Raw genomic sequence first — 13,118 nt, 5'->3', positions numbered from 1 at the left:
TCTAAGTATAGAAAGCAAGTACTCTACATGGGAGGGCTATAGGCTAGAGGTAAATCTTCTGTCTACCCATACAGAAGGTCTTGGGTTTAAATACCAATATTTATTTGTAAATTTGTTTCTTAGTTTATTTTTTTCCCCCATAATAAAAGTTGATAAAAATTAAAATCTAATGTGTATGGCAAAAGGACCTAAACCAAAAGAAAGGTTCTAAATGTGAGAAGAGTTAGATTGTGTGAGAAGGGAGGTGATGGGAGTCCACACAGTTTGCTTGTATCGGTGCCTGAGATTCCTGATGGCAGAAGTATGGGTCAGAGGACCAGGGCAGAAAAGTGCATTTCATTAATTTCCTATCTATTTAGTACAAAATTAAAAGGAATAAGTCAGCAGTTTTCACCATGCTAAACTGCTGACAGCAGGAGATAGAGGCTGGGAAGAGCAGGACAAATATACTTTTTGTAGAGCTTTTATCATCAGGAGTAGTAGGAATATGAACTTTTATTCTGACAGATTCCGCAACAAGCTGCTTTTCCTCTGTGCTGACCAATAGCAATATCATCCAACCAGGAGACCACTAAAGCTGTAACTCAGAGCAGAGGGGATGTAAGGCAGGTCAATACAGAGAGCACATCACAGTGAAAGTGCTCCCCCAGTGCACTTAAAGGGGTTGTCCCATCTGGACATTTATGGCATATCCACAGAATAGGACATAGGTGCAGGTCTCTCAGACCCAGCTGTCTCCTTATCACATGCTGCAGTGAAAAGAGAGCAGGCCATGCATGTGTGGCTCTCTCCATGCACTGCTATGAGACTTCCAAAAACCGGCAAATGCCCACCAATAGGTGCAGGTCTCCTTAAAGTGTGCTACAGTGAAGCAGGGCACTACTGGGTCTCATTCTTGAGACAGAAGCATGCCCCAGAGCTGGGATCTACTACTATTGGACATTTATTACGTGTTCTGTAGATATCCTGTGAGTCCTCAAAGAAGGACAGCCCAGAAGCAAACTAAAATCACCCAATACTGCATAGTATTGTATGGTGCCGATTTATTATTTTTTGGGTGGGGAAGATTACAGTACATTGTAGTATTATTAGGAGACTATGCTGCAGCATTATTTAACCTAAGGGATTTTTTTGGGGGGGATGCTGCATGTTATATGGGCACAGTAATGTGGTATTAAGTATGTAATATATGGCAGCATTATTGTATGGCATATCCATATGAAAAAACTGCCCGACGTGGAGGCTGTTCTACTTTGCTTATTACCTAAGGCCTCATTTTCTATAGAAAAATGCAGCTTAAAAAATATTCCTAGTTGCCAGTGGAAACAGCCATTATAATTGTTGACAGAGATGTCACTAACAGGTCAGTTGGGCTCCTATAATGTAGAGGGAAGTTAGAGTTTCCAATATGAGATTACGGTGAAGAGACTGCAGCCAATTCTCAGAAAAAAAAAAAAAAAAATCATCAGAACAAGACCCAGGAGAACAAGCAAAGAATGATGGGAGATTTCACCTCTGAATCCTGGAGAATTGTGAATGCAGCTATGAAGTATTATTCCTCATTCACACGTCAGTGTTCGGTCAGTGATTTCCACAAACACAGAACAGGAGCAGATCTTTCCCTTATATCTTATGTCTGTGGAGGCCCCAATCACTGATGGAAATCACTGACCGAACACTGATGTGTGAATGAGGCTTTATACAGGCTGTAACTCAGGTTCAGTAAAAGGCCTCATGCACACGACCATATGTATTTTGAGGTCCGCAAAAAAACGGATCCGCAAAAAGTACAGATGACGTCTGTGTGCATTCCGTATTTTGCAGAACGGAACAGCTGGCCCCTGATAGAACAGTCCTATCCTTGTCCATAATGCGACAGTAATAGGACTTGTTCTATTTTTTTGCAGAACGGAAATATGGAAACGGAATGCACACGGAGTACCTTCCGTTTTTTTTTTTTGCGGACCTATTGAAATGAATAGTTCCATATACGGTCTGCAAAACAAAACGGACACGGAAAAAAGATAAATTCGTGTGCATGAGCCCTAAGAAAAAGTAGTGAAACTTTCATATGTAAAGTTGGAACTAGTGTAAGTGCGGAAAACAAAACAAAATAAAAAATAAAAAATGTTGAACAAAACCAGTAAATTAAAGCCAAAGAACACAGGAAAAGGTTTGCAGTGAGGAAGTGTGTTCGCCGTCATGCAACTGACCCCATTAGTTTAGATTCAGAAATGCATAATACAGTTATGGCCTTACACACAGATTTGCAGAACTGACACATGATCACATCTTCCAATCACAGCATTGCCACAGAGGCGCAAACAGAGACTGGCGGGGGAGGGGGAAAGAAACCACAGGACCATCAGCGCTATTGTTTTGCTTCATTTCATGTCTCTGCAGACCAGTAGCTTGTAAGTAATAAAAAATATAGATTATCCTTGGAATTATAGACAATAAGGGCTGCGTTACACTGGCCGAGGGACGGCCAGATCATTGCTAACAGGCGTTTGTAGGAACACTTGTTAGCGATGACCGGCCAACATAAAGGTGTCGCCGATTACCCAGTGAACTATCAAATGCACATTCATGGGGTAATCGCATGTTTTATGCATTCACAAAAAAATCATCATTTGCCGGTAGCAGATCACTTCCTTCCCGACAATCGTCAGCCTTATCTGCCAGTCGTTAGGCTCATGCCCATGAGTGTACTGGCTCAGTGCCCGTATCACGGCCTGTAAACGGCCATTCTGCAATATACGGGCACTGTCCGGGTGCACTCTGTGGTGCTGATGTGGACCCGTTGACTTGAATGAGTCTGCAATCCGCAACCTACGACCACATGACTGAAGATAGGACTTCACCCATCTTTTGCAGAGCGGAGGCACGGATCGAAATGCCCACGGAAGCACTATGAAGTGCCTCCGTGGGCTTCCCATCTGTGCCTCTGCAATGCAAAAAGATAGAACACGTTCTGTCTTTGGCCGTATGTTGAGGATCGCAGAGCCATTCAAGTCAATGGGTCCACATCAGCAAAGTGGCCAGTGCCCATGTATTGCGAACCGCAATTTGCGGTCCCAGCACGAGAACGGGGCCCTTACCCTCGTGGGCACGAGTCCTTATAAAGCCCTAAGACAGTCCTATTTTGTTAGACGGGTCACCTTGATCTAATCATAAAGTATCCACCACCTGGGACCATAAGCGATCAACTGTAATCTGTGAGGACTCTACAGAAATTGTTCAATTTGTCTGGAGTGCCACCAAAGAGGTAAGTAAGCATTAGCGTGGATTCATAGAAAGAATATAGATTTTTCATGAACCCATATACTACTTGCTCTGCTCTCCAAAGAAAGCCAAGTTGAGTGAATCAGAGAAGAAGGTGCTCAGTGAGATCAGCCAAGAGCTTTTACTACTTCATTTTAGCAATTTTAGTCTCAGTGCCTGGACCACCACCAGTTAAAACTTCCGACATGCCAGAATTTTTTTTAAAAATTTTAGGTTCTGTTTAAGTTAGAATTCCTTAATAAAGTGCCCGAAAATGTTTACCATCACCTGCATTCTATATCATGGAGCAGCCCACGTTTCAACACAAACCCTGGTAAGAAGATTATAATAGTGCCATTTTGTCTGCAAGGATTTATCCTCGTCATAGAGTTTATCTGGGTCTATGTTTATGGGGTCTATGTTTTTAGGGAGCTCCACGCTCTTCACTGCTTCTTTTCTTTCGACCATAGCCGTGCGGACAAGAATAGGACAGGTTATATTTTTTTGTCGGACCACGGAATGGAGCAACGGATGCGGACAGCACACAGAGTGCTATCCGCATCTTTTGCGGCCCCATTGAAGTGAAAGGGTCCGCATCCGAGTCGCCAAAACTGCGGCCGTGTGCATAAGGCCATAAAGTGATATTACATCATGAAAGTCGGGAGATTTCCTCATCTCAAACAATTTATTGACACAAAACCCGACCCCAGTGCTGGGTAAATATCCACAGCACTCTTCATGGTTTATTCCAGGATTTTGATCAGATAGGCCATCAATATCTGTTCAGCAGGTGTTCAACATCCTGCACCCATGCTGCTGATCAGCTGTCCTAGAAGTCAGAGCTGGAATCACACAGCTGGTAACCGCTGCACTGCTCCCATTGAAGGTAATGGGAGCAGCACTGTAGTTAGCAGTTATGTCCAATATGGAGCGGTGTAATTCTGGCGTCAGAGCTACTCTGAAACAGGCCTCATACACATGTCCGTGACGTTTTTTGTGGTCCGCAAATTTTGCGGAACAGAACGGGCGCTGGCAATATAAATGCCTATCCTTGTCCACAAAGCGTGGACAAGAATAGGCATTTATATTGCCAGTGCTGTCCGCATCTTTTGCGGCCCCATTGAAGTGAATAGGTCCGCATCCGAGCCGCCAAAACAACGGTCGTGTGAATGAGGCCACAACAGAATGCCATGGGTACAGGACATAAATTGCTGGACTATAATTGACATGTTGGGGATTTGGAAAATCCGCACAGAGAAAAATCTGCAAAGTGTACACGAGACTTGTGTAATCTCATACACTTTGCTGGTACTGTACTGTGCGGAGGTTTTTCCACACAAAAAAACGTGGCCTGTGTGTGCGCATGTGGCCTTAGGGTGCATTCATCATTTTTATTCACCTTAGGGCATGTTCACACAACCATGCCATGTTTTGCGGTCGGCAATTTGCGGAATGGAACAGATAGCCCTTTATACAAATGCCTATTCTTGTCTGCAAAATAAGAATAGGACAGGACTCATAACTTTAGCCGGGCCACGGATCGGAGTGCTGTCCGCATCTTTTGCAGCCCTATAGAAGTTAACGGGTCCGCATCTGAGCCGCCAAAACTGCGGCTCGGATGCGGACCAAAACCACGGTCGTGTGAACGAGCCCTTAATGAGACTTGCAGAAATCCATGTGTTTGCTGCCCCATTCAAATGAGCGGAACTAATTTTTAGTCATGGAAATTTCTGCAACAAATTCTGCACCAGGTGCAGGCCCCTTTAAGCCCAGTTAAAGCATAATATACTGGTGAGCGCATATTTGTGCCTGTGTTATAGCAAGAGTGTCAAAATAAACTTTTAAAGGGGTATTTCAGTTAGAGAACGTTATCCCCTCTTTACAGGATAGGGGATAAATGATTAGATCTGTGGAGCCCCCCTTAAATGGACTTGCGCGCTGCCGCTCAGTTAATTTCTATGCGAGCTAGCCAAGCGCTGTACTCCGCTATCTAAGGTGCTCCCATAGAAATGAATGAAGCTGTGGTGCACATTTCCAACCGCTCACTCTGTCCATTTCAGGGGGCCTCTATGGGGCTCTATGGAACCCCACTCTCCCCACTGATCTAATGGTTAGATCGACATGATAGAAGATAACTTTCTGTAACCCCTTTAATGTATCATGACTGTTTCATATGTAAAAAGTACTAAAAAAAATAAAATAAAACACAAGATAAAAACCACTACATGAGCAGAAACACACTGAATCATCCAGTAAGAGCACAGACGTGTTTACATTACTGCACAGGAAGTGTCGGTAGAGTTAATCCTGGCTCGTCAGTTCAAGAAAAACACCCTGACACTGACTACACGCCCTTCTAACTGAACACCCATTACCTGTAAAACCAATGCTGCAAATAAAATTTACTATGAAAACAAATAAAAAATAAAGTCTAAACAATTGCAAAGAAACAGATTGAGTTAATAAAAATAAAATAAATACATATTTATATATTTTTTGCAAACATCCAGTTATTACTCGCTTCTGTAGATCAATGGATTGCGGAGAAGCCGTAAATAGAATTGCTATATAAAGCTTTCAATGTTCCAGGAAGTCTATTAGATAGCTAGGACTTAAAGGAGTATTCCCATCACATACAATTTTATTATTATTATTTATTATTAAAGCCCCATTCATTCCATAGCGCTGTACATATGATAAGCGGTGCACATACATAACAGACAATTGTACTAATCATAAACAAGATGAGTTACAAACTGGTACAGAAGGAGAGAGGGCCCTGCCCGTGAGGGCTTACAATCTACATGCACTGGGGGCATATCGCTAGGATATGCCCCCGTTGTCTAATAGGTGCGAGTCCCACCTCTGGGACCCGCACCTAGAAGGAGAACGGAGCCGGGGAGAGCTGTGGCTGGATGACCCCGGATTTCCCGGGGTCCATCCACCACCAAGCGCTGCTCCCATAGAAGTGAATGGGAGCGCAACGCGCATGCGCGGCACCTGTTCCAATTAATTTCTATGGGGCAGACTGAAATAGCCGTGCTCGGCCCCATAGTAATGAATGGAGGGCGGCTGCGCATGCGCAGTGCGCCCTCCGTTCATTTTCCAGCTGCATTCTCATTGTAGGCGATAGTCCCACCGCTATCAGACAAAGGGTGAATATCCTAGCGATATGCCCCCATTGTGTGCGATGGTAAAACCCCTTTAAGATCCTACATAAAGTTGACTGTCTCAGGCTGTATTTATCCGCTATAGGATTTTTTTCAGTTTGCCTTCTGAGGGCTAAAATAGCTTTTTTCCTAAATGCACTTAGAGGGGATTGGATAGTATAGACAACTCCTTGAAATGCCCTTATAGGGAATAGTGCGGTATAGACATACTGATAGGGAACTTAGTTTGTGAGTAGAGATGAGCGAAGTTCTTAAAAATTCAATTCGGCTGCTTCACCAAATTTTACAAAAAAATAAACATTTGTGACGAATAACTTTGTCACGAAGCGCATTTCTTTGTAAGTAGTGGGTGCAATAACAGAAAAAATTGCGACTGCGCCGCCCCCCCCCCGTCATTGCACCACTCAGAGGCCTGCGATCATGCATGACTGCGGCGTCTGATAGTAAGAATGCAGTGAAAAAATTTCAGAAAAAAAAAAAAAAGATTAAATCATACTTACGGACTCCATTTATTCGGCCACCATCTTGCTTGAAGATCTGGCTGGAAATCTCGCACGGCCCGAGATGACGTCACCACGCCACGTGATTTCGGATGAGAAATTTTTTCGTTTTTTTTTTTTTACACTATTTCAGATTAAATCGATTCACTACAACAAAGCAAGAGCAAATTCGGCTTTGTGGTGAATCAAATTCCCCTTCGACGGATTCGACTCGCTCAACACTAATTGTGAGCCCCATTGGGGACAGCTTGATGATCATGTCTGTAAAGCCCTGGGGAATACAATACGATACATTTTATTGATCCCGGGGGAAATTTCAGCGCTATAAGAATATGTCAGCGCCATATAAGAGCTTTAAATAAAGACTAGAGAGGATCTTCCTAAAGCAGGACCCCCTCCCACCCAAACATGTCAGATAGTGTTGAGCGAACTTGTGTTTTAAGTTCGGCGTTTAAAGTTCGGGTTATCGAAGAATCGAGTTATGGATTCCGCTACCATGGACCATAACGGAATTTAGAATCCATAACGGGATACTTCGATAACCCAAACCCGAACTTTAGACGCCGAACATAAAACACAAGTTCGCTCAACACCAGTTATGGATAGTGTTGAGCGAACTTGTTCAAGTTCGGCGTCTAAAGTTCGGTTCATCGAAGAATCGCGTTTTGGATTCTAAATTCTGTTATGGTCCGTGGTAGCGGAATCCATAACGCGATTCTTCGATAACCCGAACTTTAGACGCCGAACTTAAAACACAGTTATGGATAGTGTTCGCTCAACACCAGTTATGGATAGTGTTGAGCGAACTTGTTCAAGTTCGGCGTCTAAAGTTCGGTTCATCGAAGAATCGCGTTATGGATTCTAAATTCTGTTATGGTCCAAGGTAGCGAAATCCATAACGGGATTCTTCGATAACCCGAACTTTAGACGCCGAACATAAACACTGGTTCGCTCAACACCAATGTCAGACACTGCTTTTGATTCCTCATGGGCCCCTTTTGACGTCAGAAAGCGCCCATTTAAAGTCTGATGTGCAACTGAACGCACTATTGTTTCGCTCGGCCATTTCAGGCCACGAGAGAGGCTGCCTACTGTGTTTCTAATGCGACGACTGACAAAAGAGATTTAGAATATTATTTGCTCCATTTGTTACAACTTCATCTTACATATCTCCAGTGCAGAGACATGGTCCCTGCATTTATCCATATGCATGACAACCACTCCGATCACTGTACTGTAGGTTCAAAGGGGGGGGGGTCAACACTGCCACATAGCACAAAGGCAGCAACATCAGGATCCATTCGGTTAATGAGAGTACTAAATCTATCAAATGAGGTCTGGCCAGTTGAATGCACAAATGCAGCTTTATAATCACCTACAAGACCGCAACACCAGCAAAAACAGCACAAACGTGACTGCGGACTAGAGAAACACAATACAACAGAGTGGACGATGAAGGAAGCAGCCCATGCACAAAGGGCTAGACAGGGAGACCAGGAAACAGGTGGCAGCAGCTCAGGGGACAGGTAGCTGCCTGCAAAAGTTTGGACACCCTGCTCTGCAATATATAAGCACCTGCTGGGTAACAATCAAAGGGGCCTGGGACTTACCTGCTCTTGCTGGAGGGAGTCAGGCTGCAGCGGGGAAGAAGGAATCCAGGTGTCTGTGTCCACAATGCAGAAAAGAGAGAGTGACAGTGAGAGATCAGAAACTTTCCCAGGAACAGCTGCAGCAAGGTCTCAGGGAGAGGCAGGCAACTCTTAAAGGGACCTCGCCCCAATTTCTCTCAACAAAGAACTGCAACAGTGTCCTATTACATGCTACAAAGACTAAAGGCTCGTGCACATTAACGTATTTTTTTCCCGTTTCCGTGCAATATTTATTTATTTTTTATTGGGGACTTTAATGGGTCCCCAATAAAAAAAAACATAATGTACTCCATGTGCATTCTGGTTCTGTATGTCCACATGGCCATTCGCAAAAAGTAGTACAACATGTCCTATTATGGTCCATATTACGGACAAGGATGGGACAGTTTTATTATGGGCCGGACGTTCCCTTCCGGTATCTGTGTTTTGCGGATCTACAATTTGCGGACCGCAAAAAAAGGCAACAATAAAAACAAAATCAGGTGCACTAAAAAGCATTTTAGGAACAGGGCGAATAGTTGTCATCACTATACAGGAAAATATTTGCAGAAAGTGCTTAGCTGGTTATGGTTTTGGCTTCTTTGTAGGTTAACCACTTCACATCCGGGCCATTTTCCTCTTCCTGACCAGACCTAATTTTGCAAATCTGACATGTGTCACTTTATGGCCTCGTTCACACTTCAGTGTTTGGTCAGTGATTTCCATCAGTGATTTGTGAGCCAAAACCAGAAATGGAGCCTCCACAGACATGAGGTAGAAGGGAAAGATCTGCTCCTGTTCTGTGTTTAGAGTTGCACCTGGTTTTAGCTCACAAATCACTGATGGAAATCACTGACCCAACACTGAAGTGTGAACAAGGCCTTTGTGGTAATAACTTTGGAACGCTTTTACCTATCCAAGCCATCCTTAGATTGTTTTCTCATGACACATTGTACTTCATGACAGTCATAAATTTCAGTCAATATAGTTCACCTTTATTTCTAAAATAATCAAAAATTTTGGAAAATTTGAAATTTTCTAAATTTAAATTTCTCTGCTTTTAAAACAGAAAGTGATACCTCATAAAATAATTATTACTTAACATTCCCCATGTGCCATTATGTTAGCATCATTTTGGAAATATAATTAATTTTTTTTAGGATATCAGAAGGCTTAGAAGAAGTTTAGAAGCAATTCATAAAATTTTTAAGAAAATTTCCAAAACCCACTTTTTATGGACCAGGTTCAGGTCTAAAGTCACTTTGTAGAAACCCCCCATAAATGACCCCATAGTGTCTCCATAGTCTGAGAGCCATAGCTTTTTTATTCTTTGACCGATTGCCTTAGTTAGGGTCTCATTTTTTGCAGGATGAGGTGACGGTTTGATCGCTACTATTTTGGAGGGTATACGCCTTTTTGATCGCTTGGTGTTGCACTTTATGTGATGTTTGGCGCTCTCATATATATTTTTTTTACATAGCAGCCCCAGTTACAGGGGAAATACACCCCCCAGAGAGGCTGTACAGCGGTATACTGTACTGTACAGCCTCAGTGCAGGGCTGATCAAGGTCTGTAGAAGACCTGTCAGCTCCTGAACTCTTCCGCTACCGGCGGTCACATAACCACCGGGCCGGGACAGGAAGCGCATAGCGCTTCCTGCTCTGTATACACAGCGCTCGGTCAATCTAGAAGGCAGAGACACCTGGGCACTGTCCCTGCCTTCTCTCTGGGTTGCCCTGCTGTCACTGACAGCCGGCCCCCCACTCGGCAGCTGCACGATTAGCATGCAGCTGCCATCCAGAAGGTCCATTCAGAGATAAACATCCACCCATAGGACGTTTATAGCCAACGGGCGGATGTGAAGTGGTTAAAGTGATCACTGCCTGGATTTAAAAGTGACATTTGTAAAGTGATAAAAAAAAGAGGACAAATAATTGCATTTGTAAGTAATTTAGATAAATAGGATAAACAAAAGTAAAGGGGTATTCCCATCTTCAAAGATGTCTATCTCACTAATGTAACACACTTCCCTCTTCAAAATGGGAGCTAACGGTGCGATCTGCGGCATCCCGGATTTGGCAGGCTGTTCTGGCCAATAAAAGCCGACTGAAGTTCTCTGGATCTGCCATGGCCAGATAGTGCTGCACACCACTGGACCCCAGAGACTATAATGGGATATGGCCGCTTTCCGGGATGAATTCCAAAACCGCTGCATGCAAAGTTTTTTTGTCCGGGTTAAAACCAGCACATTTTTTTTTACACATTTTCGCACTTTTGTTTTGGTGTGCTTTTGCAGAAAAACACTCGGCCCCTTTCACACGAGCGGGTTTTCCGTGCGGGTGCAATGAGTTACATGAACGCACAGCACCCGCACTGAATCCTGAGCCATTCATTTCAATGGGTCTGTGTATATGAGCATTTTTATTTTCACGCATCAGTTCTGTGTTGCGTGAAAACGCATCATGTTCTATATTCTGCGTTTTTCACGCAGCCCTGGCCCCATAGAAGTGAATGGGGCTTCAGTGAAAAACGGAAGCAAGTGCGGATGCAATGCGTTTTTCACTGATGGTTGCTAGGAGATGTTGTTTGTAAACCTTCAGTTTTTTATCACGTGCATGAAAAACGCATCAAAACGCATTGCACCCGTGCGGGAAAAACTGAGCAACTGAACGCAATCGCAGACAAAACTGACTGAACTTGCTTGCAAAATAGTGCGACTTTCACTGAACGCACCCTGAACGAATCCGGAGCCAATCCGTCACGCTCGTGTGAAAGAGGCCTTAGTTGAAAATCTGAGGGAAATATGAAATGTGGGACACACGTGGATTTTTTTGCTACTGTAATTTTTTTTCAATTAAGGTTTTTTCATCATTGCCCCTTGGAAATAATTATTTCCACACAGTTCCCTGAAAAATAACTGTACCCAGCAAGTAGCGCCCCTGATATTGATAGTGCTGTAAACATAGTGTCCCCCAAAATGAATTGTGCTAAGCTGGTACTGTGCCAGGTGGCCCCCACAGTAATAGTGCTTCCAAAAGTCCCACCAATAGTTAAAATTCTCTGCCAGAGGGCACTTAGTGTTAACAGTGTCCCCAGTATTAATAATGTCCCCCATTGTGTCTCAGAAGTAATAATAACTATAGTGCCCATAGTAGTAATCATGTTTCCTAGTAGTAATAAAGTCCACCATAATGCTCCCAGTAGTAATAATTCCCTTTTTTAATGTTCGGCAGTAGATAAATGTGTGCCAATACAAAAAATACCCCCTTATAATGTGTGCTAGTACAAAAAATACTACAATGTAATGTAAAATGCCCCTATAATGTGTGCCAGCAGGAAAATATCCCTTATAATATGTGCCATTAGAAAAAAAATACCCCCTTGTAATGTGTGCCAGTGAAAAAATACCCACTTATTTGTGCCAGTACAAAAATGCCCCCTTATAACGTGTGCCAGTACAAAAATGAACCCTTATAATGTGTGCCAGTACAAAAATACCCCCTTTAGTGCCCCCAGTAGAACCAATGTCTCCATAGTGCTCCCCACACTTTATAATGTGTGCCAACGGGCTTCTTCTGGTCTGCTTCCTGAGCTGTATGTTGCCCAGCTCAACCGGCACAATGATGACATCATCGTGCCACCTGTGCCGGCCTCTGATAGGCTATAGGCACTAGGCCTGAATCCTATCAGAGGGAACGTTGAGACAGGGAGATATCGCTCCTGTGCCCCGTCCTGTGGACCTGGTGCTACCTTCTACAAGTCTCTATGAGAAGATTGGTGAAATCAGAGGGTCACTTTAAAAAGAGTGGGCCAGATTTACAAGTATACATGGCATAGAATTAGACAGCTTGTCCAGACCAGCACCAGATTTATCACAGTGGCTTAAGCTGGTGCAGGGATAGACACTGGGTAAGTTGAGAGGAGGCCGCAGTGCTTTGGTGGGCACCATGGCCTTTTGAAACAGCTGATCGCCAGAAATGCGCAAATTCGGACCCCCATCAATCGCAAACTGATGACCTATCCAGAGATAGGTCATCAGTAACAAATACTTGGAAAACCCCTTTAAGTCACACCCCTTTTTGTCACAGAAACTTTCGCCTCAAAATTTAGGTGCACTCACGTTAGTAAATGTGGGCCAGTGTGTGAAATGCAGGGGGTATCACACCAGAGCATCAGAGGTGATATGTAGACACATGTACATCTCCATTTAATCTGTCTAATAATTTACTAGCCCACCTTATTAGTCCGGCTAATGGATGCTTCATCTCCTGGTTACAGATAATTCTGCACTTAGATACTAATGAAATGATGGAAGTATGGATGCTAATGAGACATGAAGGTGCAGGTGCTGCTCGTCATTGCTGCTCTGGGTTTTCTTCTTGTTTCATTAATTTGTCTACGGGCAGAAATAAGTACATTCCTTGATGACATCAGAGCGAAATCCGCATTCCTGCCAGTACACAAATCAGACTTCCCTCTCGTCGTCTGTTATCATGGTTTCCGGGGGACTTTGGTTATCATACACATGATGCAGCTGTGGTGATTTCAATCAATGT

At 43.5% G+C, this 13,118-nt stretch overlaps 1 protein-coding gene across 1 annotated transcript in view; it reads right to left on the bottom strand.

Moving 5' to 3' along the window:
• Window positions 1-8,671, bottom strand: part of SYTL4 (synaptotagmin like 4) — a 50,411-nt gene extending 41,740 nt beyond the window's left edge. The window contains exon 1 of the mRNA XM_044275113.1: window positions 8,545-8,671. The gene's annotated coding sequence lies outside the window, so the exon portion shown is untranslated. The remainder of the gene's footprint in view (window positions 1-8,544) is intronic.
• Between the last annotated feature and the right edge of the window lie 4,447 nt (window positions 8,672-13,118).

Source organism: Bufo gargarizans, unplaced genomic scaffold, assembly GCF_014858855.1.
Source record: "Bufo gargarizans isolate SCDJY-AF-19 unplaced genomic scaffold, ASM1485885v1 original_scaffold_889_pilon, whole genome shotgun sequence".
Classification (NCBI taxonomy): domain Eukaryota; kingdom Metazoa; phylum Chordata; class Amphibia; order Anura; family Bufonidae; genus Bufo; species Bufo gargarizans.
This window is presented reverse-complemented; position numbering and strand designations above follow the sequence as displayed.